We start from the raw sequence: 22,171 nt of genomic DNA, 5'->3' as shown, positions 1-22,171 counted from the left end.
TGGAGCTGTTCATGAGAGATATTTCAACAGACTACTCAGCCAGAACCTTTGGCAAGCTTTAGAGAAGCAGTCAAACTTCATTATTTTTTTCTTAGAATGGATTTGTTTTTATAAACTATGTTCCAAATTGACAGTGTTAGAGAACTACAAATTCTGGGGCAGTTCTGCCCTTAGTAGGCAAGAGATTTAGATTGGGCCTCTTTCATTTCTGAAGTATTTCAACTCCTCTGACCTAAGCATATGCTGCTTTCAGCTTTTCTAGTTTTAGAGTCCCTTCACAATCTCTACAAAAGTAGCCTGATGATGTCTGTCCATAAACATGGGAATAGGAGAGAGAGGGGGACAACTTCCATTCCATCTTCTGACTGAACTGATTGAATGCTAGCAAAGTGTAATTCCTTTCTTGCTCTTTGGCCTGTTTTGGATTTCTCTCATGGCCATTTGATCCTTTCCTTGTTCTGTCCCCCTAGACACTTCTCACCTATTGAAACCCTCTTTGGGAAGTAGGCTGAGAGTAAAGCATGGAGCAGGACAGTGGGTCTGTAAAGGGACTGGGTGCGAATTGTCAGTGTGGAAGTTATGGAACCAGTACCACTCTTTCTACCTAAAACTCTGACTGCTGATACTTTTCTGGAGATAGCTCAAAAAAAAAAAAAATCCTTCAGGTTGATGCAAGTCTTGACTACTCCAAGTTATGTTAGAATCAATAAATTCAATGCAAATGACTTTATTTTGGAGTTGGTCTGGGTTAAATATCACTTGTAATACAAGAAGTGATAAAACAGAGTAGCATATAAAGCAGATCAATCTGTAAAATAAAACAGGTTTATTTGAATCTGTGTCCAATGGTAAAAACAAAAAGCTAGTATTTGGGTACTAAAAAAGGGTGTGGCTGTGAGTAGTTGTTTCTTCATAGGTAGGGGAAATACATTTGGAGAGTTTGAAAATACCCAGCTTTAAACAAATGACCATAGTAAAGATGTACACAACACAAATCTTTTAAAAAATGTTTAAAGGAAAAGAAGAACTTGTTCTTAATAGAGTCTCATGAGATTTATATTTCAATACATAGAAGCACCGTTCCTTTTTATTTTTCAATACATTCAAATGAAAGATTTCAGTAAAAATCCAGTGGGAATACATGATAGGGCCATTTTGATGTCATTATGTTCTGGCTTTATCTGGGAAAGTAGTTTAAAGTATTTCATCAGATAAATGCCTTGATGAAATTACAAATGGTTTGGAAGGATGATACATTACATTAAAAAAAATCAGTACAAGGATATTGAGATAGAATTATCATGATAATGCAAGTTACCTTCACTTGAAAAAACAAATGCTCCTCCCTGTCAAGAAAATGTAGTTCTTATTTCACAATGTAATTTGTGATAATTGGAATTATATTATTAAAAATGATAACAATATATTTACTTAGCACCAGTTGGCCAGATCTTCAGCATTAAAGTCAAGCAGAAAATGGAATAATTGACAGTAGCTGTTTAGACCAAAAAGCTGCCTTTATTTGAGTTAATTATTCAGATAAAATAAAAGAACCAAAATCAGTCATCACTGGATAGTTTTGGAGAAATGCTGTCTGCCCTTTGCAGAACTTCCACAAAGGCCAGTGGCTCAATCAGATGCTTGATAAGCTCCAGGTAACATCTCAACTCCAGGACCTTGACTAAAGTGGCTGCATTTTTTAAAAAATTTTTGTCATCTGTCTACCAGTACTAGCAATTGAACTTGAGTCAACTGAAGAGATACAAAAATAAGTCATTTATAAGTGATTTGGCACTCTCAGAACAAGTAGAGTACGTTGTTTTATTGTACTAACTTGAGGTTTAAAGCAGTGGTTTTCAAACTTGAATGTGCTGAAGAATCTCCAGGATGCCTGCAGACTTCCTTGGGAGATTTCCTCTTAGTAGATTTGCATTGCTGTTATAGAATTTTGATTTTTAACAAATATCTTAGATGATTCTGATGCTTATGGTCTAAAGATCTTACTTTTTTTTTTTAAGATTTATTTATTTGAGAGAGAGAGGGAGAAAGCACACTGCAGGGGTGGTGGTGGAGAGGGGCAGAAGGAGAGGAAGATAACCTCAAGCAGACTCCCCATTGAGTGTGGAGCCTGATGTAGGGCTCCATCCCAGGACCCTGAGATCATGACCTGAGCTGAAATCAGGAGACTGCTGCTCAACCCATTGAGCCACCCAGGCAACCCTAGAGATCTTACTTAGAGAAACACTGACATACTTCCAGTTGTTTGCTAAATTTGCCATTCTTGCATGTCTCTACCTAAGCCCTAAACAGCCCAAGACAAGCATGACCTGGGTGTAGGATGTGGGGTCAGAACACACTGCATTTCATTCTAATCTGTCCCATTCCATTCAATTCCATTAACTTCAGCAAATATTCATTAGGCTATAGAGTGGAGACAGACTAAGTACTTGAACAAAAAATGCAATTTGCTGTTAAGGAGCTTGCAGATCTTACAATAAATGTATGATAAGGTAAAATAAAGAAAGGGAATTTATTTTGTTCTTTACTATGTTCCAGGCACTTAGCATAATGCCTGTCACTTCACACATGCTCAATAAATATTTGCTGAATTTTTAATGAATGAATAACAAAACAAAGTGAAATTAGATGATGTAAATATGTAAGCAACACTCTAGAGGTGTATGGAGCAGGATAGGAGGTTAGTGATGGGGTTATTGATATTTCTAAACTAGTTTCATTCCTATGATTTGCTTCCCACCAAATAGAACCCCTCATGCCTCTCATGTTACTCATGCAATATGATATTATTACCAGCATTTTTAGTGAGAATTTTCTTGGTCTACGTGTCTAAATGCCCACTGTAGAAGAATGGACTGGCCATTAGAAGAACTGTGGCCTTATCTCAGATCTACCAGCAAGTAACCATGTGGCAAAGGGTTCTCATTTCCCTGTTTTGGTGGATTGGAAGAGATGACACAACATGCCTCATTCACAGAAATGGTAGTTGATTGTTGAAAACCTAACTAGGGAAGTACTTTAACAGTTGAGAGAAAAATATGAGATATAAAATTAGGAGTTCCTTAGACTTTACACAAAAATTTTGCCCAGGTGACCCCGTCACCTAATTCCCTCCATGATGATCTCTAGCGGCTTAAAACCTTCCCATTGTGTTACTCTCTTTTTCTGGGGATTAACTTCCAAATTGCTTACTCTTTCTTTTAACTCTTAAAACCCATTATATTGAAGCAATGTTTTTATCTAGCGTTAAAAACCAAACCAGTTATATGAAAATTTTAATGAGTAATTATACGTCAACAGGTTATTTAACTTACATGTTTACATTTTAATAGAGTTTTTCCAATTAGAATTTCATTGAAATGATTCTAATTATAGAAATTTCTGGTATTATGGTAGATGAAAGGAATACATTTTTATAGGTAGACCTCTTTAAGACTCTGAAATTATCCAATTTGTTTATTTGTTTGTTTAAAAAATGTATGTGAGTACCTGGGCCAAGCTCTACTTTAGGAGCTAAGGATGTATCTGTGAATAATACAAGCAAGTTCTGGCTTTCATGGAGCTTACATTCATTAAATAAGGAAGAGGGTAAGCAAAATATCAGCCAACCACAAATACTCTGCAAAATTTAAGCAGGCTGGTGTAATGGAGAATGACAGGGTGCTTATTTTAGGTTGTGTGCTCACAAAAATCTGTCTGAAAAGCTGACATTTAAACTGAAGTCTGAAGCACAAGGAGAAGCCAGCCAGATAAAGATCCAAATGAGGAGGATCTCTAGAAGGGAACACTAGCACCACAGTACTAAGGCAGGACTGTGCTTGATGGGTAATGTGGGGAACTAGTGAAGTTAAAGTGGAGAGTGATACAAGACCAGATTGGAGAGATAATTATGGTCCAAGTTGTACTGAGCTTTGCAAACTGAGTGAGAAGTTTGGGTTTCATTTTAAGTGCAAGGAAAAGACATTGGGGATTTTTAAACAGGAGAGTGTATTATATCTTAAAAAGGTCAGTCTGGCTTCTGTGGGGAGAATGGCTTGTGGGAGGTCAAGAGGTGAAGGCGAGAGATGTGCTAGGAGGCTACTACACTCTCTGGGTGAAGGATTGATGGTGGAATGGAGGGAAGTGGTTAGATTTATTATATGTTTGTTTGGTGACAGAGTTAATGGAGCTTGTTTATGAATTAAACATGGTAGTCAAGGAAAAGAGATAACATATACAGTGCCTTTGTATGGTACTCTTTCTGCCTAGGCACCATTAAGGTAACTTTGGGAAATAAATTATCTTTGGTGATTTTGGTTACTTTCTGGTTAAGCAACTTATTTTTCCATCTGGGCACTTTATTAGTCTGGGTGGGTTGCTGTAATGAAATAACACACAATGGGTGGCTTAAACAATAAATGTATTTCTTACGGTTCTGGAGGCTGGGAAGTCCAAGATCAAGGTGCTAGCTGATTTGTTCTTTGTGAGAGCCCTGTCCTTGGCTTGCAGACAGCTGCCTTCTATCTTTCTCTTGTTGTAAGGGTACTAATCCCACATGAGGGCCCCACTCTTAGGACCTCATCTAACCCTAATTACCTTCCAAAGGCCCCATCTCTGAATGCCATCACACTGGGGGTTAGGACTTCAACATATGAATTTGGGGGGAATACAAGTCAGTCCACAGTTGGCAACATAAAGATAATCAAAACTGGGTATGTCCTAGTCAAATCAGAACTGTATTCTTGGTAAATTGCTAGCAAAGGTTATACTGGAATAGGTGCATAAGATTGTTCTGTTTATTGTTTTCTGTTGTATGTCTTCTTATCCAATGTTATTTAAATCAGATAGATTATTTCTGAGAACTTTCCAATCTGAGATTCATGATCTCATGAAATTACTGTCATCACTAGAAATATAAATTATTTTTATAGACTGTTGACATTCAGATTTAACACTGAGGATCTTTCACAGGACACTATATGAACCCCATTGTTTCTGAATTCTGTATTTGCAGCTTTGCATAACTCTTCCAGAATTTATGACATGCTGCATGAGATAGCCCTAACTTCTAAAACCTCTTCTAACCTAAAATAGATAGAAACAGTGAAGGTCAGATAAAGACCCTGCAGCCTGATTTCCCCTTCTGTATCTGCCACATCTTCAGCTGATAATAGATGACTGTGCAGAGGCACAGGCTCCTAATGCTTTCCTCTCCTCTGCCATCAGGGAAAAAATGATTAGCCGAGATCAGTTACCCAGAGCTGAAAGTCAGAGCAGAGTGATGAAAAAGATGGTCAAAAAGAAGGGGTCAGATTTCAATTGGGTATATTCAAAGTAGCAGTCAGCTGACAAGCACCCTTTTCTTGTAGGAACTGGTAATGATGCCATTAATAATTTTTAGACCAGAAATCTTAACTTTGAACATACAGTATTTATTTATTAAGCTAGATGGTGGAGATTAATATGTTTAGAGAGTCGTTAAAAATTCACACATTAGTCATGAATGTCTATTTCCTACTTGTCTGCTGCTTCAGTAATCAGCTTTCCACGTATCCCTTCCTTCTCCTGCTCCATCGGGCTTGGCATCCTGCTTCTGAACCCTGCCCCAGCTCTGTCTGCAGTGGTAGGAAATGGTGCAGAGTGATGCAGAGATGTTTTTTGGCAATGGTCCAACTTTACCTTTGACCTTCTATTGAAGGAGAAAATGGACTTTTCTTGTCACAGCATCTGGAATTACAATGTACAGATATTTCATAGACCAGGCTGTGATTGGAAGACTGGCTGGAAAGAAGCTGTTCGGAGAATTGGTTAGAAAGCTAGGAAAAAGAAAATAATCAAAACTGGAAATGACTCTGGCCTGAAAAACAAAGAGTGGGGAATGAAAATGAAGCTCAGAAAAGCAAGAAAGTAAGATTCTCCCATTCCTCTCCCCAGTTTTCCAACTAGAAGGGACTGTGTGTGACAACACTCGAAGAGCAGACTGGCTGAGATACATGCAAAACCTGTGAGGCAGTAATAGTGGCCCAAAATAACATGTTGAAGACCTACTCACCTTGTGAGGGAGGAAAGAGGGATTTGTCAGTTTGTTGGACCAAATACTGACAATCGTTATATTTTGTGTTTGTTTCAGTTAACCTTACTGTTTTTCAGTGTCAGAAGTACTTAAAAGATATTTCTGTGGGATATGAATACCATTTGGCTTAATGTAATGGGTATTCCTGGTTATAATACGTGTTAAATGCAGCATTCCCTAAGATTCGGTCCTCAGCCATTTGCTCCCTGCATGTTCCCTAGGTGGCAACCTTTGCCAGTGGCTTCAGTTGGTACTTTTTTTTTTTTTTTTAATCCCCGTAGAAGTCAGAGATCTTTACTTATTTATTTTTTTCAGGTTTACTGAGGTATAACTAACAAATAAAATTGTAATAAATTGAAATATACAAAGTGATGAATTGAGATATATCTATCTATCTATCTATCTATCTATCTATCTATATATATATATACACAGTGTGAAAGGATTCTCCCCATTGAGTTAATTAACACACCAATTACTACACATATTTACCTTTTTTGGGGGCGTGGGGGCATTTAAGTTCTATTCTCTCAGCAAATTTCAATCACATCATAGAATGTTATCAACTATAGTCATCATGTTATACATTAGATTCTCAGAACTTACTCTTCTTGTAACTGAAAGTTTTACCAGCCTCTCTGTATTTACTCCACCCTCTAGACCATGGCATTCTACTCTGTTTCTGTGAGTTTGACTTTTTTTTCTTTTTTTTCTTTTTTTAGATTCCACATGTAAGTGATACCATGAAGTACTTGTATTTCTCTGTTTGGCTTTCTTCACTGAGTATAATGTCCTCCGGTTTCATCCATATTGTTGCAAATGACAGGATTTCCTTTTTTTAAACAGCTGAATAATATTTCATTGTGTATGTAAACCACATTTTTTTGATCCTTTCATTCACTGAGGGACAATTAGATTGTTTCCATTCCTTAGATATTGTTAAAATTAAGCAATGAACAGAAGAGAACAGATACATTTTCCAGATCCTGATTTCATTTGCTTGGATATATACCCAGAAGTGGGATTGCTGGATCAGAGTTTCATTTTTAACTTGCTGAAGAATCTCTTGCTCTTTTCCATTCTCAATGTTCCAGTTGCCATTGCCACCAACGGTATTCCCTCTTTTTGCGTCCTTGCCGGCATGTTATCTCTTGCTTTTTTGATAAGAGACATTCTGATAGGCGTGAGGTGATATCTTATTGTGGTGTTGATTTGTGTTTTCCTGATAATTTGTGATGGTGAGCATCTTTTTGTATACCTGCTGGCAATTTATAGGTTTTCTTTCAAAAATATCTATTAGGTCCTTTGCCCATTTTTTACTTGGACCGTTTTAATTTTAATTTTTTTTCCTATGAGTTGTGTATGTTTTGGTTATTAACCCCTTATCAGATATTTGTAGTTTGCAAATATTTTCTCCCACTCAGTAGGTTGTCTTTTTATTTTGTTGATGATTTTCTTTGCTGTACAGAAGTTTTTTAGTTTGATGCATTCCAACCTGTTTATTTTTGCATTTGTTGCCATTACTTTTGGTGTCAAGTCCAAAAAAATCATTGCCAAGACCAAAGTCAAGGAGCTTACCCCCTATGTTTTCTTGGAGTTTTATGGTTTCAGGTTTGACATTCAAGTCTTTTTTTTTTTTAATAATAATTTTTTATTATGTTATGTTAGTCACCATACAGTATATCCTTAGTTTTTGATGTAATGTTCCATGATTCATTATTTGTGTATAACACCCAGCGCACCATGCAATATGTGCCCTCCTTAATACCCATCACTGGCCTATCCCAGTCCCCCACCCCACTCCCCTCTGAAGCCCTCAGCTTGTTTCCCGGAGTCCACAGTCTTTCATGGTTCATTCCCCCTTCTGTTTACCCCCCGTTCATTCTTCCCTTCCTTCTCCTACCGATCTTCCTGCTATTTCTTATGTTCCATAAATGAATGAAACCATATGATAATTGTCTTTCTCTGCTTGACTTATTTCACTTAGCATAATCTCCTCCAGTCCTGTCCATGTTGCTGCAAATGTTGTGTAATCGTTCTTTCTGATGGCTAATATTCCATTGTATATATGGACCACATCTTCTTAATCCAGTCATCTGTTGAAGGGCATCTCGGCTCCTTCCACAATTTAGCTATTGTGGACAATGCCGCTATGAACATTGGGGTGCATATGGCCCTTCTCTTCACTACGTCTGTATCTTTGGGGTAAATAGCCAGTAGTGCAATTGCTGGATCCTAGGGTAGCTCAATTTTTAACTTTTTAAGGGACCTCCACACTGTTTCCCAAAGTGGCTGTACCAACTTGCATTCCCACCAACAGTGTAAGAGGGATCCCCTTTCACCACATCCTCTCCAACATTCAAGTCGTTTATCTATTTTGAGTTGACATTTTGTATGGTGTGAGATAGTGGTCCAGTGTCATTCTTTTGCATGTGGCTGTTCAGTTTTCCCAGCACCACTTATTGAAGAGACTATTCTTCCCCATTGCATATTCTTGGATCATTTGTCAAAAATTAATTGACTGTATCTGCATAGGATTATTTCTGGGCTCTCTGTTCTATTTTATTGACCTTTGTATTTGTTTTTTTTGCCAATATCATACTGTTTGCTTACTCTAACTTTGTAATATAGTTTGAAATCAGAAAGAGTGATGTCTGTAGCTTTGTTTTTCTTTCTAAGATTGCTTTGGTTATTTGGATTCTTTTATACTTCCACACAAATTTTAGGATTGTTTTCTACTTATGTGAAGAGTACCACTGGAATTTGGATTGGGGTTGCATTGAATATGTATATTACTTTGGGTAGTGCAGAAGTCTGAAAAATACTAATTCTTCTGATCCAGGAACATGAGATATCTTACCATATATTTGTATTTTCTTCAGTTCTTTCATCAACATCTTACAGTTTTCAGAAATTTCACCTCCTTGGTTAAATTTATTCCTGAATATTTTATTCTTTTTGTGCTATTATAAGTGGATTGCTTTCTTAACTTCTATTTCTGATAGTGCATTATTAGTATATAGAAACACAACTGATTTTTTTATATTGATTTTGTGTCCTGCAACTTTACTGAATTTATTTGTTAGTTCTAATTGTTATGTGTGCGTGGAGACTATAGGGTTTTCTATATATAATGTCTTGTCATCCACAAACAGAGAGAGTTTTACTTCTTCCTTTCTGATTTGGATGCCTTTTATTTCTTTGTCTTGCCTAATTGCTCTGGCTAGGACTTCTACTACCCTGTTAAACAAAAGTGGTAAGAGTGGGCATCCTTTTCTTGTTCCTGATCTTGAGGAAAAACTTAAAGCTTTTCATCATTGAGTATGGTGGTAAATGTGGGCTTGTCATATATGGCATTTATCATGTTGAGGTATGTTCTTCCTATACCCAGTTTGTTGAGGGTTTTTGTGTGTGTGTGTGTGTGTGTGTGTGTGTGTGTTTGTATAATGAAAGGATGTTAAATTTTGTTAAATGCCTTTTCCGCATCTATTGAGAAGATCATATGGTTTTATTCTTCATTTTGTTATTGTGGTGTACTCTCTTGATTGATTTGTGGATGTTAAACCATCCTTGCATCCCTGGAACAAATCCTCCTTGATCGTGGTCTATGATCTTTTTAATTTAGTTTTTTTTTTTTTTAAGATTTTATTTATCCACTTGAGAGGGTAGGGAGGAGCAGAGGGAGAGGGACAAGCGAATTTTGCTGAGTGCAGATCTTGATGTGGGGCTTGATCCCAGGATCCCGAGATCATGACCTGAGCTGAAACCAAGAGTTGGATGCTTAACTGACTGAGCCACCCATGTGCTCCTTTTAATATATTGTTGAATATGGTTTGTTAATATTTTGTTGAGGATTTTTACATCTATCCCCTTTATAGGGATTTTGGCCTGTAATTTTCTTTTCACGTAGTGTCCTTGTCTGGCTTTGGTACGAGGATAATGCTAGCCTTGTAAAATAAGTTTGGAAGTGTTCTCTTTTCTTCCATTTTTTGAAAGATTTTGAGATGGATTGGTATTATTTCTTCCTTAAATGTTGGTAGAATTCACCAGTGAAGCTGTCTGATCCTGGATTTTGCTCTTTGGGGAGGCTTTTGATTGCTGATCCAATCTCCCTTCTAATAATTGGTCTTTTTGGATTTTCTATTACTTCATGATTCAGTTTGGGTAGGTTGTATCTTTCTAGGAATGTATCCATTTCTTCTAGGTTATTTAACTGGTTGGCATATAATTTATTGGCATATAGTTTTTCATAGTAATGTCTTATAATCCTTACTATTTTTAAGTTATCAGTTGTAATGTCTCCTCTTATTTTATTTATTTGAGCCTTCTCTGTTTTTTTCTTAGTGTAGCTGCAAGTTTGCCATTTTCGCTTTCAAAAAAACAGCTCTTTCTTGATCTTTAAAATTTTTTTTTTGGTTCCTATTTCATTTATATCTGCTGTGGTCTTTGTTATTTCCTTTCTTCTACTAACTTTGGGTGTAGCTTGGTCTTCTTTTTCTGTTTCCTTCAGGTGTAAAGCTCAGTTGTTTATTGAGATCTTTCTTCTTTTTTTGAAAATTTAGGTATTAAATACTACGGATTTATCTCTTAGAACTGCTTTTGCAGCATCACACAGGTTCTGTATTTCCATTTCCATTTGTCTCAGGATAGTTTTATTTACCTTTTGATTTTTTCTTGGACTCACTGGTTGTTCAGGAACACATTTAGTCTCCACATATTTGTAAATTTTCCAATTTTTTTCTTGTGATTGATTTCTAGTTTCATTCCATTGTGGTCATAAAAGGTGCTTGATATGGTTTCAATGTTCTTAATTTTTTTAAGACTTGTCACCTAACATATGATCTATTCTGGAGAAAGTTCCATATGTGCTTGAGGAGAATGTGTATTCTGCTGCTTTGGGATGGAATGTTCTGTGTATGTGTATTAGGTATATTTGATTGGACCTATTATTCACTCCAAAGGATTTGTAATGATAAGCCTAATTCCTGGCCGTCATTGCCTATTTTGATTTGAATTTATGGAAAAATAGCTCCCACCTGTCTCATCTCTATCTGCTGCCTCAAGTCTGGCCAAGCTCACTTTACTGCTCTCTCCTTGGTTCTTAGTAATTCAGAGAGTGATGGTATCACTTGCTTGGACTGAATAAATGGCCTGGGGTACTTTGATGATAGCCTTTCAATTCTCTAGACCTGTGACTTTGAATAAGCCGAGAAACTGGGAGCTAGGGTTTATAGAGTGTAAATCCACCCAGCATCTGCACATCAGCATCTAAATTCTCTCTCTTCTTTGAATTCCTGATTTAAAGCAATAAAAGTCAATAAAAGATAAAACATGTCTGAAGCTACTGTAAGCTGGAACCCATTTCTGCTAACACATGTAATATTTATGTTATAAAGGAATCTTTTTTTGGGAGGCGGCTGGTTAAGTCACTTAAGCATCTGACTCTTGATTTCGTCTGAGATCTTAATCCCAGGGGTATATAACCTTTGGACAATCATTCAGGAAATATGGAATTTATATGCAGGATTCTAAGTAGAATGATCTTTCTATTATACATACTGCCTCTCATAAGGAAAAAATCAGGTAGTGATTTCTCTGTGCCAGGTATCTTCTATATACCCCTTCAGTTGTTCTGTTCTCCACCTATTTGCATCCTGTTTTTTGCCTTGGGGGAGGGGGTGACCTGTATAGACGGTTGGCTTCACTGTCTTCTGGCTTCCAAATGGATTTGGCTTTTGGGAGTCCCATCAGGAGATGGGAAACAGTGAGAGTGAGGTCAAGGTATTTATTCAACTGGTTTTTCTTTGTGAGATTTCTTTCAATTGAAGATTACTGTTCCTCTCAAGGCTGCTTCCTCTGTATCACTCTCTCCTTCTGGGTTCTAATAAATGCTTCTTTCTTTGGGCCTCAGGGTTGTAAAAACCCTGTGTTACTAACCCAGGTTCTTGTACTAAATCTCTTGTGGTTCCCCTCCACTTGCTCTTCAATAAAAAAAAGAAAAGGTCCTTTGCAAATCATCATTAAATTATCCTGAATTAAGTGTACTATCTTTTTTGCTGTTGTTGAGACTTTTATGGAAAAAGTTACATGCTTTTTTGAAAACTTCAGACCCAAAGAAATGTATTAGCCAGTACATGATTGTTTTAGTTCTTAGTGATTGATTTGATAAGAAATCACTTTTGATGATGTACTAAAATCTCAATAGTTTACATTAACTTGTGTTAAAAGAAAACAATAAACAAGAATGACTGTTGGGCATCTCAGGAACCACAGGTCTATAGCAGAAACAGAAATCTCCACATTCAGTTTTCTCCTCTACATTTCCCAGGTTAGGTGGGCCATACAGCTAGTTCTGGCCAATGAAATGCAAACCAAGGTATCTTGCAGGGAAAAGCCCATGCATGATTCTCTGTCTTTCTCTCTTCCTCTGGCACCTGGGAGTTTTGTGATTCAACGGATGCACTACAACATGGGGGAACCTCTATCATTTTGGGTCTCAGAGTAATGGTGTAGATCATAGCTTTCTGCTGACGTGTGTGGAGAATGTAGGTTGAGTGAGAAATAAATATTTGTTATGTTAGGTAACAGATTTTTAAAAAAAGATTTATTTATTTATTTGAAAGAGAGAGTGAGAGAGCAAAGGGGAGGGAGAAGGGGCAGAGAGAGAAAGAGAGAGAGAGAATCTCCAGCAGACTCCCTGTTGAGAAAAGAGCCCAATGTGGGGTTCAAACTCATGACTCTGAGATCATGACCTGAACTGAAATAGAGTCAGATGCTTAACTGACTGAGCCACCCAGACACCTCAAATTACTGAGATTTTGTGGTTATTATTCCCATAGCACAATATATCCTTTTCTAATGCAAGGACTGTAAAAACCCTTGAAAACCCTTTTCTCCAAACTTTCTTTTCTCCAGGCTTTTCCACAACAGTAAGTAGCACCATATCATGTTAAAAAATTAAGGAGGTTTTTGATTCCACTCTTCTAATTTCTAATTTTATTCATTCATTCATTCATTCATTCATTCATTCATTCATTCACTTATTTTCTTACTTTGAGGTCATTTTATTATTTTTTTACTTTTGCTTTCAGTATAGTTAACACGCAGTGCTATATATTATCTTCAGATGTACTATATAGTGATTCAGCAATGCCATATATCACCCAATGCTCATCACAAGTGTACTCCTAATACCCATCACCCATTTTACCCATTCCCCCACCTACCTCCTCTCTGGTAACCATCAGGTTTTTCTCTGTAGTTGAGTCTGTTTCTTGGTTTGTCTCTCTCTTTTTTTCTTTGCTTATTTTTCTTTCTTAAATTCCACATGAGTGAAGTCATGTGGTATTTGTCTTTCTCTTATTGATTTATTTCACTTAGCATAATACTCTCTAGCTCCTTGTTATTGCAAATGGCAAGATTTCATTCTTTTTTATGGCTGACTAATATGCCTTTGTGTGTATATATATATATATATATATATATACCACCTCTTCTTTATCCATTCATCTATCAGTGGACACTTGGGTTGCTTCCATATCTTGGTTATTGTAAAGAATGCTGCAATAAAAATAGGGGTATGTGTATCCATAGTGCTTTTGTATTTTTTTGGGTAAATACCCAGTAGCATGATTACTGAATTGTAGGGGTAGTTCTATTTTTAAATTTTTGAGGAACCTCCATACTGTTTTCCACAGTGACTGCACCAGTTTGCATTCACACCAACAGTGCAAGAAGGTTCCTTTTTTCTCCACATCCTTACCAGCACTTTTGTTTCTTGTGTTTTTGATTTTAGCCACTCTGACAGGTGTGAGATGATATCTCATTGTAGTTTTGATTTGCATTTCCCTAATGATGAGTGATGTTGAACATCTTTTCATGTATCTGTTGGCCGTCTGCATGTCTTCTTTGAAGAACTGTGTATTCATGTCTTCTGCCTATTTTTTAATTGGATTATTTGTTTTTTGGGTTTTGAGTCATGTAAGTTCTATATATATTTTGGATACTAATCCTTTGTCAGATATGTCATTTGCAAGTATCTTCTCTCATTCTATAGGTTGCCTTTTAGTTTTGTTGATTGTTTCCTTCGCTGTGCAGAAGGCTTTTATTTTGATGTAGTCCCAATGATTTATTTTTGCTTTTATTTTCCTTGCCTCAGGAGAAATATTCATAAAAATTGAATCCTCTTTTTTTCTTTTTTGTAAGTAGGCTCCATGCCCAGCCTGGAGCCCAATGCAGGGCTTGAACTCACAACTCTGAGATCAAGACCTGAGCTGTGACCAAGAATCAGATGCTTAAACCACTGAGCCATATGCCCCAATTCCTCTATTTATCTGACCTCCAGACATAATCCATTGGTAAGACCTGTGTGCTCTGCCACCAAAATAATCCCAGCCTATTTTTTTTAAAAGATTTTATTTATTTATTTGACAGCCAGTGAGAGAGGGAACACAAGCAGAGGGAGTGGAAGAGGAAGAAGTAGGCTTCCAGCGGAGGAGCCTGATGTGGGGCTTGATCCTAGGACCCCGGGATCACGCCCTGAGCAGAAGGCAGACGCTTAACGACTGAGCCACCCAGGCGCCCCAATCCCAGCCTATTTCTAATGATCTTTTCAGTCCTACACTGGACCAGGGTGCCATCATTGTTCTCCTGGGTTGCTACTGTAACTTTGTAGCTGGTTACCCTGTTTTTGCTTGTGTACCACACTGATTTTATATCCACATGACAGCCTAAAAGTTCTTTTAAAAGTATAAATTGAATGTTTCTTTCTTGCTTAAAACCATCCAGGGCTTCACATTGTGCTTAGAAATACCTGCCCAATCTAAAGCAGCACCACTCCACTCAGACCAGTCACTCTCAGAGTGCCCTCTCTCGTTTGTTCATAGCACCAAATGCTAACTACAATTGTTTTAAATATGTTTGGTTCCTGGTCTGTCTTCTGCCTTCTAGGATAATTTAAGTTTCATTACAGCAGATAGTTTTTTTGTTTGGGTCATTCTGATATTCCCAGTAACTGAAACGGTCTTTGGCACAGAGTTAGAACTCAGTAAATATTTGTAGAAAGAATCATAAATTATAAAGGAAAATGATCTAGGCCATGTTTGCTAACCTTAATGCTCTATTTCTGTTTTCCTTCTATTTTCTGTTTCTACTTTTCTTTTGAATTTATAACTGGAAGATTAAAATCTTCCACAGTCAGACTCCAGGCCCTAGGAAAGATTTAATTCAACATCACATTAGCCAGAAAGAGAATAAATGAGGTGAAAGTATTTTGTTGTAGCATTTTTCCAAAAAAGCTTATAAGAATACAATCACCATATGAAGCTATTTTTATGTCAATTACTACTGCAAAAATGAAAAGTTCTACTGTAGTCTGTGAATATACTTAAAGTGGCCAAACAACTCCAAATTTATTACAGATTTAGTTCTACATAGTCAGCTTAAATACCCACACTATCTTTGAAAAGCTTTCACTGCTGTGGAGACAGTTTTATAGGGTTGTTTATTATTCACCGTGGTGGGGCTAAAAGCAAGAGTGTGGAAGCCTTGTGATAGTGCTGAGGCATAAGGGAAATCCCCTAGACATTGTGTTTGAGGTCTTCCAAACATAGTGGCTCACTTGTATCCAAGGCATAACTCAAATAATTTCCCAGAATGCCGGTCATTTACTAAAGAACTACTTCATCTCTTTATTTAGTTAAGAATTATTCAGGTACCTAACAGGATAGCCCACTACATTGTTTACACCCTTGTGGACAATTTATGTAACGGTTTCTTTTTATTTCCTTTCATGGTGTTTTCTTTCAATATGTTCTTCCTTGTGTCCTCCATACTAGATATAATTAAGGAATTATTCCCATTAAGCACCTGAAAATAGAATGGTTTCTCTCAAAGTTCTCTGTGGAGATGTGAAACATGATTATTTTACTTTCTAGGCCTTAACACAATAGGTGCTTTCTGGCTTTCCTTGTTAAACTCTGCATATGCCATATGTTGGGTACATTTTAAGGATAGATGCTGCTCACTGGGTCCAATTACATATGTTCTATTTCCGATAAAATACAGAAACAGCTATTTATCTTGAGGAATGATCCAGTAGGAAAACAAATGCCTTAGAATGCAAGAATGCTGTTATTACCCAGCAAATCCATATTTAGAAGCTCTCTTTAAGTTTCCCTAGGTTAAATGGCTTGTTTTATGTTATGGATTAAAACTGAGTAGTGTTCTTCCCATACCCCTTATCAAAAAAATAAATAGAATCATTAGAATTTAGTCACTCATAATAATTAATTTAGTAACTATTAGGTATAATATTTTATGGACCTTGCCATAAGTTGCTAACAGTTTAGAAAGAAAGCAGGTAAATTACACACGCACACACACACACGCACCCTGTACTGTGTTTGAATTATACAAATGTCACAGAGATAGCTTAAAGGAATAATAGTCACCAAACCATATGTAGCTACTTGTAGATTACACATACTTAAGTCCCTTAAACTTTGTCCTACTCTCCCCTAATGAAAGGAGTCATACTTAACATTGGTTTGTGAGTTTACTTTACAAATGAAATTTTCAGAAAAATTACTCTGAATATTCCTTAACACCTTGTTTTGGTGGGTAACTGTATACTGATCATTTGAATTTTCTTTTCCTAGAAAGAAATTAATGGCAAATATTTTATAAGAAAAATAGGGTAAACGAAAACATTTTCCTAAAATTTTCAGTATTTGAAAAGACATATCCCAAGCTAGTACAATATTAAAATATCACTTGCTTAGAACAATTAAAAATTTTGAAAATTGTAGTATCTTTTATTTCTAGTCACTTCCATCATCAAGATTATTTATAGTTACTTAGTAAAAATTTAATTTGGTAGTATTTAGAATGTGGATATTAAGGTAGGATTATCATATTTGATTAAGCCACTAAGTTCCAAGTTTCTTATGAGCAGTATCTGTTCTTTATAGGGCTTACTGAATCATAATTTTCACCTTGGAAAAAGAAGAAAGACAAAATGTGTTTCTCAAACCATTCTCTTTAAAGTGGAAGCCATAAATTATAAAAGGAAACATTGCAATTGGAGGTTAAAAAGAATTTTTGATGTAAAATATGAGTGGATCTAGCTACACTGAAGTCCTGGGCAATTGAGAAGCCCTTAAAATTCCTTCTTGACTGGAAAGTCTCCCTGCTAAGTGCAGAGCCCGACATGGGTCTCCATCTTATGACCCTAAGATCATGACCTGAGCCAAAATCAGGAGTCGGACACTGGAATGAGCCACTCAGGTGTCCCTCTTCTGACCATTTCTTAACTGGATTATTTGTTTTTTGGGTGTTGAGTTTGATAAGTTCTTTATAGATTTTGGATACTAACCCTTTATCAGGTATGTCTTTTTCAAATATCTTCTCCTGTTCCATAGGCTGCCTTTTAGTTTTGTTGGTTGTTTCCTTCACTGCACAGAAGCATTTTTATCTTGATGAAGTCCCAATAGTTCATTTTTGCTTTTGATCTCTTGCCTGTGGTGATGTGTCTAGTAAGAAGTTGTTACAGCTGAGGTCAAAAGGGTTGCTGCCTGTGTTCTCCTCTAGGATTTTGATGGTTTCCTGTCTCACATTTAGTTCTTTCATCCATTTTGAGTTTATTTTTGTGTATGGTATAAGAAAGTGGTCCAATTTCTTTCTTCTACATATTGCTGTCCAGTTTTCCCCACACCATTTGTTGAAGAGATTGTCTTTATCCCACTGGATATTCTTTCTTGCTTTGTCAAAGATTAGTTGACCATAGAGTTGTGGGTCTATTTTAGGGTTTTCTGTTCTGTTTCATTGATCTATGTTTCTGTTTTTGTGCCAGTACCATACTGTCTTGATGATTACAGCTTTGTAATAATTTGAAGTCCGGAATTGTGATGTCTTCGCTTTGCTTTTCTTTTTCAGGATTGCTTTGGGCTATTTGGGGTCATTTGTGGTTCCATCCATATTTATGATTGTTCTAGCTCTGTGAAAAATGCTGGTAGTATTTTGGTGGCGATTGCATTGAATGTGTAGATTGCTTTGGGTCGCATAGACATTTTAATAATGTTGTTCTTCCAGTCCATAAGCATAGAATGTTTTACTATTTCTTTGTGTCCTCTTAAATCTCTTTCATAAATCTTCTGTAGTTTTCAGAGTACACATCTTTTACCTCTTTGGTTTATTCCTAGGTATCTTATGGTTTTTGGTGCAATTGTAAATGGGATTGGTTCCTTGATTTCTTTTTCTGCTGTAGAAGCACATTTTAAACAGCCTGCTGGTCGTTTCTGTTTGAGTATCTGTCTTAGCACCTCAGATTCAATGTCCTCAAAATTCTATATGAAACTGCACGTAGTAGGTGCTCACAAATATTTATTGAATAAACAAATAAATGAATGCATCATCTTCAGACCTTCTCTTGAATTTCTTATTATGCAGTTGCTCTTAAAGTCTCAAAATCTTAATCAACTCCTCCTTTCCCTTCCATTGTTAATCAGTTTCATAGGTCTGCCAGCATTGCTTATACTGTATCTCGTAAGTCTGCTTCATTCACTCAACAAATATTTATTTGAGCACGTACTCTTTGCCACAAAGAAGAGCAATATCGTTCGTGCCACTATGGAACTTTTTTGTTTGTTTGTTTTTGAGGGAAACCTGCAGTCTCATGTCAGTTATCTCGGCACTAATCTAGACCTGCATTTTCTCTCACCTGGTCTGCTGTAATGTGCTCGCTCATCTCTTGGCATCCAGTATCTCTCCACTCCATTTTATTAGATTGATCTTAAAAGCATAACACTTATTACCTGTATAATACCTTAAACAACTCTCCTTGTCACCAGCTAATGTGAAATCCTTTAGTTTGCTATACCGTAGCCTGGCCCAACTAGCTGTGTTCATGAACTTTTCTCTTATACTGTATTTTGCAGACAAACTAATCTTCTCACTAGTCCTCCAACATTTTACCACTTCTGTCCCACTTATTCTGTTCTTTCCCTGGAATGTTCTTTTCTCCTGTGTCTGCTTGTTAAAATCCTACCCATTTTTTCAAGGTCATTTCTGCCACTCTTTCTTGATTCCTTCAAATAGAAATATTTTCTCTCTTTTTTGAACACCCAATTTCTTTGTGCCTCTTGTTGCACACATACCAGTTTTAACCTTATGTTGTAGTTTTGGTGTTTATGTCTTACCTGCTTGAGAAAATCTTACACAGAGTATATTGCATCATTATTCACAGCAACTAGCACAGTATCTTGCCTACAAGCTGAGTAAATGAAGGATGGACCTGGCTAATTAACTGACCATGTTGCGTATGTTATTTAGGGGGACCTATGATCTAATCTAATGTAATCTAATCATATCTTAACTATGAGTTTTGATTGAGTCATTTGAGTTTGCATAAATGCCATCAAATTTATTTCATAAAAATTATATTTAAACAATGCAGAAGTTCTTGGCAAGTGATTAAATTGTGGGCAAGTCACTTAGTTTTTTTGTGCACTGAGGTAATATAGTAATACTTTTTCATGCTTACTAAAAATCAACTAAACTAAAATAAATGTTGTAAATTAATGTCAAGTCAGAGGGTCAAATTGGAATATTTTCTTCTGATGGGGAATTTCCTAGATGACATATAGCTATTTGTAAACACACCTCCAAACTTATAGTACTCATAATTGTTTAGGCTGAATGTGCCTCCTGGTGGTTTGGTAATTCGAAAGCTTCTCTCAGGTCTGCCCTTTCCCCCCTTTCTAGTTATACTTAATTTGACAATGTCAAGCAAGGTAGTAGATACTATAAACGCTTTGACAAAAAGCATCTAAGTGGATCATGATGAGGAATGTTGAATCAGATAATTTTGAGGCTTGTCCAGAATTCATATGATTTTGAGAGGATGTGGATAATATTGTGTCTAGCTGTGGAAAGAAGATCTGGAACAAGGGAAGTACTGCAGAGGAAAAATGAACTGCTAAGCAGGTCTATCCCTGGGAGCGGGAATAGTGTATGCCATGGGACAGAGCTATAATTGTAATTGCTTTCCCATTAAACTCGATCAATTCCATCAGTTGGTGGACTCTTCCCTGTGGAAATACACATGATTTTTATAACAAACGTTTATAACAGATGATTCACTTTGCCTTTATAAACTGTTTGGCCTAACATAGCTATTCCATAAAGTGAGGGATACCACATTGCTTGATGAGATATATTTCTTATTACATGTTGTAAGTTTAATAACAATTCATTTCATAGAATAATCCCTTGGTTTCCCTAGAAACAATGCTGAAACTAATGCTTATGTCATTGCCAGAATGCTTTCCTGCCCCTTGAGACTGAATAACTTGTTTCTATGAATTTGCTTCCACACACTGAGCGAGAGAATGATTGAAGCTAACTCCTCAAACAGACTTCTGCCCAGATGCACGGTACGTGGTGCCAAAGCCACACGGTCATCCCATGGGTAAGCACATTTGTATCAAAACAATCACGTTGCTCTCATTCTTTATTAATTTATTCACTGCCATGTTCCCTTATCAAGGCAACCAAAGGGAGCATTAAAAAAAGAAGCAAATGGATTGAAATCTTGAAGAAGCAGGCCTTTGCACTTATTTCTAAAACACTAAAATGAGTTGCTTAAATGAATCGTTTGAAGAAACACTTTTCATCTGGGGAAATGACTAGATAACCTCTATACTGAGGGAATCCTGGAGAATATGAAAATCTTTGGAGTTAGTGTCTGGGATTCTACAAGGCAAGGGACTATTCCTGAGCTGTTTGGTTTAGACGATTCCAAGAACCCACTCTGGTAGAGATGCTTCAGGTATTCTAATAGCCAGGAGGTAACAGCCCATAACACTTCTGAATACTGTTTCTAGATGTTTCAGATTGCTCTCTGGATGGGATTAGGTGCAGATCAGTGGAACATTCCAATAACTCTGGAGTTTTAGGTAGTTTTAAACATTGTTGATGCCTAAAGATATAGATTGATGTAATTCCAGGCAAATAAAGTTCAAATGTTCCAGAATTGGGAGAAAAATCCATATAGGATCATTGATGAAAGATAAGATAATTTTTCAATTTTTGTTGGTTGGCTAAGTAAACATTTTTAAGGACAAAACTGGTAAATAATTTTCAGTGCTTCCTTTTTCTGTAGTAGCTGCAGTGTGCTGTTTTGAAAAAGGGATGAGGAATGCATTGATCAATTAGTGATGTCTGTCACAGGCAAGGCATAGAGGACTAGGAATGTATCAAATTTAATAACTTGATATGGGTCTTCTAAATGTCCTATTATTCTTTATAATGAAGGCAGAAATATGATTCACAATGGCTCTGTTCTTTAATTTCATGCAGTACCCATAGTGAAACTTTAAAAAGCCACCCGAAATCTTTGTTCAGCCCAATGAAAATCTTTGATCAGCCCACAGCTAATCAGTAAGTTAACAACTAGGATGAAATCATGAAAGTCCAACATTCTTTATCATTTATACAGCCAAGTCGGGGGACCCATGAAGAGTTTAGATGCATATTTTTCAAAGTAATGATCTATCCAAGGCAGCATTTAAAAATCTTTCTACAATATAGAAAGTAGTAATGTGTTAGGTAATTTCTAATTTTAAACTCCTAATGTCTATAATCATGAATAAATTATATAGAACATGCAGAATACATTTCTCTCTTCATGCCTGTCTCAAACTTGAATTTAAGATAAATATACATCTCCATCAAGTTGGAGCCATCAAAAGAGACAGTTTAAATGGTAGTAAGAAGTTGGAGAGGAGGGGGAAAAAATCACCGCATGGATGAGCACACTAGCTTATAGGATAATTACACTCTCAGTAATCTCAAATGTTGTCAAATTAAATTTCTTATATTCAGAGAAAAAAATGTTGAAATATGCATTTATGCAAGTGTTTTATGATCAGGTCCAGAAATTCTGTTAAACAAAATATCTCCATTATAGAGAAATTTTCAGAGAAAAGTATAATAGGTTTTTGTTTATTTTTGTCTTACTCATCTTCATTCCTTTTCCTGTTAATGCACCCTGACTTTCCAAAGGAGAACCACTCTACTCATGCTCTCAGTCCATGTGGTCCA

At 36.5% G+C, this 22,171-nt stretch overlaps 1 long non-coding RNA gene across 1 annotated transcript in view; it reads left to right on the top strand.

Moving 5' to 3' along the window:
• The window catches only part of LOC121105556, an 80,348-nt gene extending 59,855 nt beyond the window's left edge, over positions 1–20,493 (top strand). Inside the window, exon 3 of the long non-coding RNA XR_005838161.1 lies at positions 20,388–20,493. This is a non-coding gene — a long non-coding RNA (uncharacterized LOC121105556). The remainder of the gene's footprint in view (positions 1–20,387) is intronic.
• Positions 20,494–22,171: the final 1,678 nt, after the last annotated feature.

The sequence above is a fragment of the Ursus maritimus genome, unplaced genomic scaffold, assembly GCF_017311325.1.
Source record: "Ursus maritimus isolate PB19 unplaced genomic scaffold, ASM1731132v1 scaffold_1, whole genome shotgun sequence".
In the NCBI taxonomy this organism is placed as follows: Eukaryota; Metazoa; Chordata; class Mammalia; order Carnivora; family Ursidae; genus Ursus; species Ursus maritimus.
Note: the sequence above shows the minus strand (reverse complement) of the source record. Positions and strands in the feature narration are given on the sequence as shown.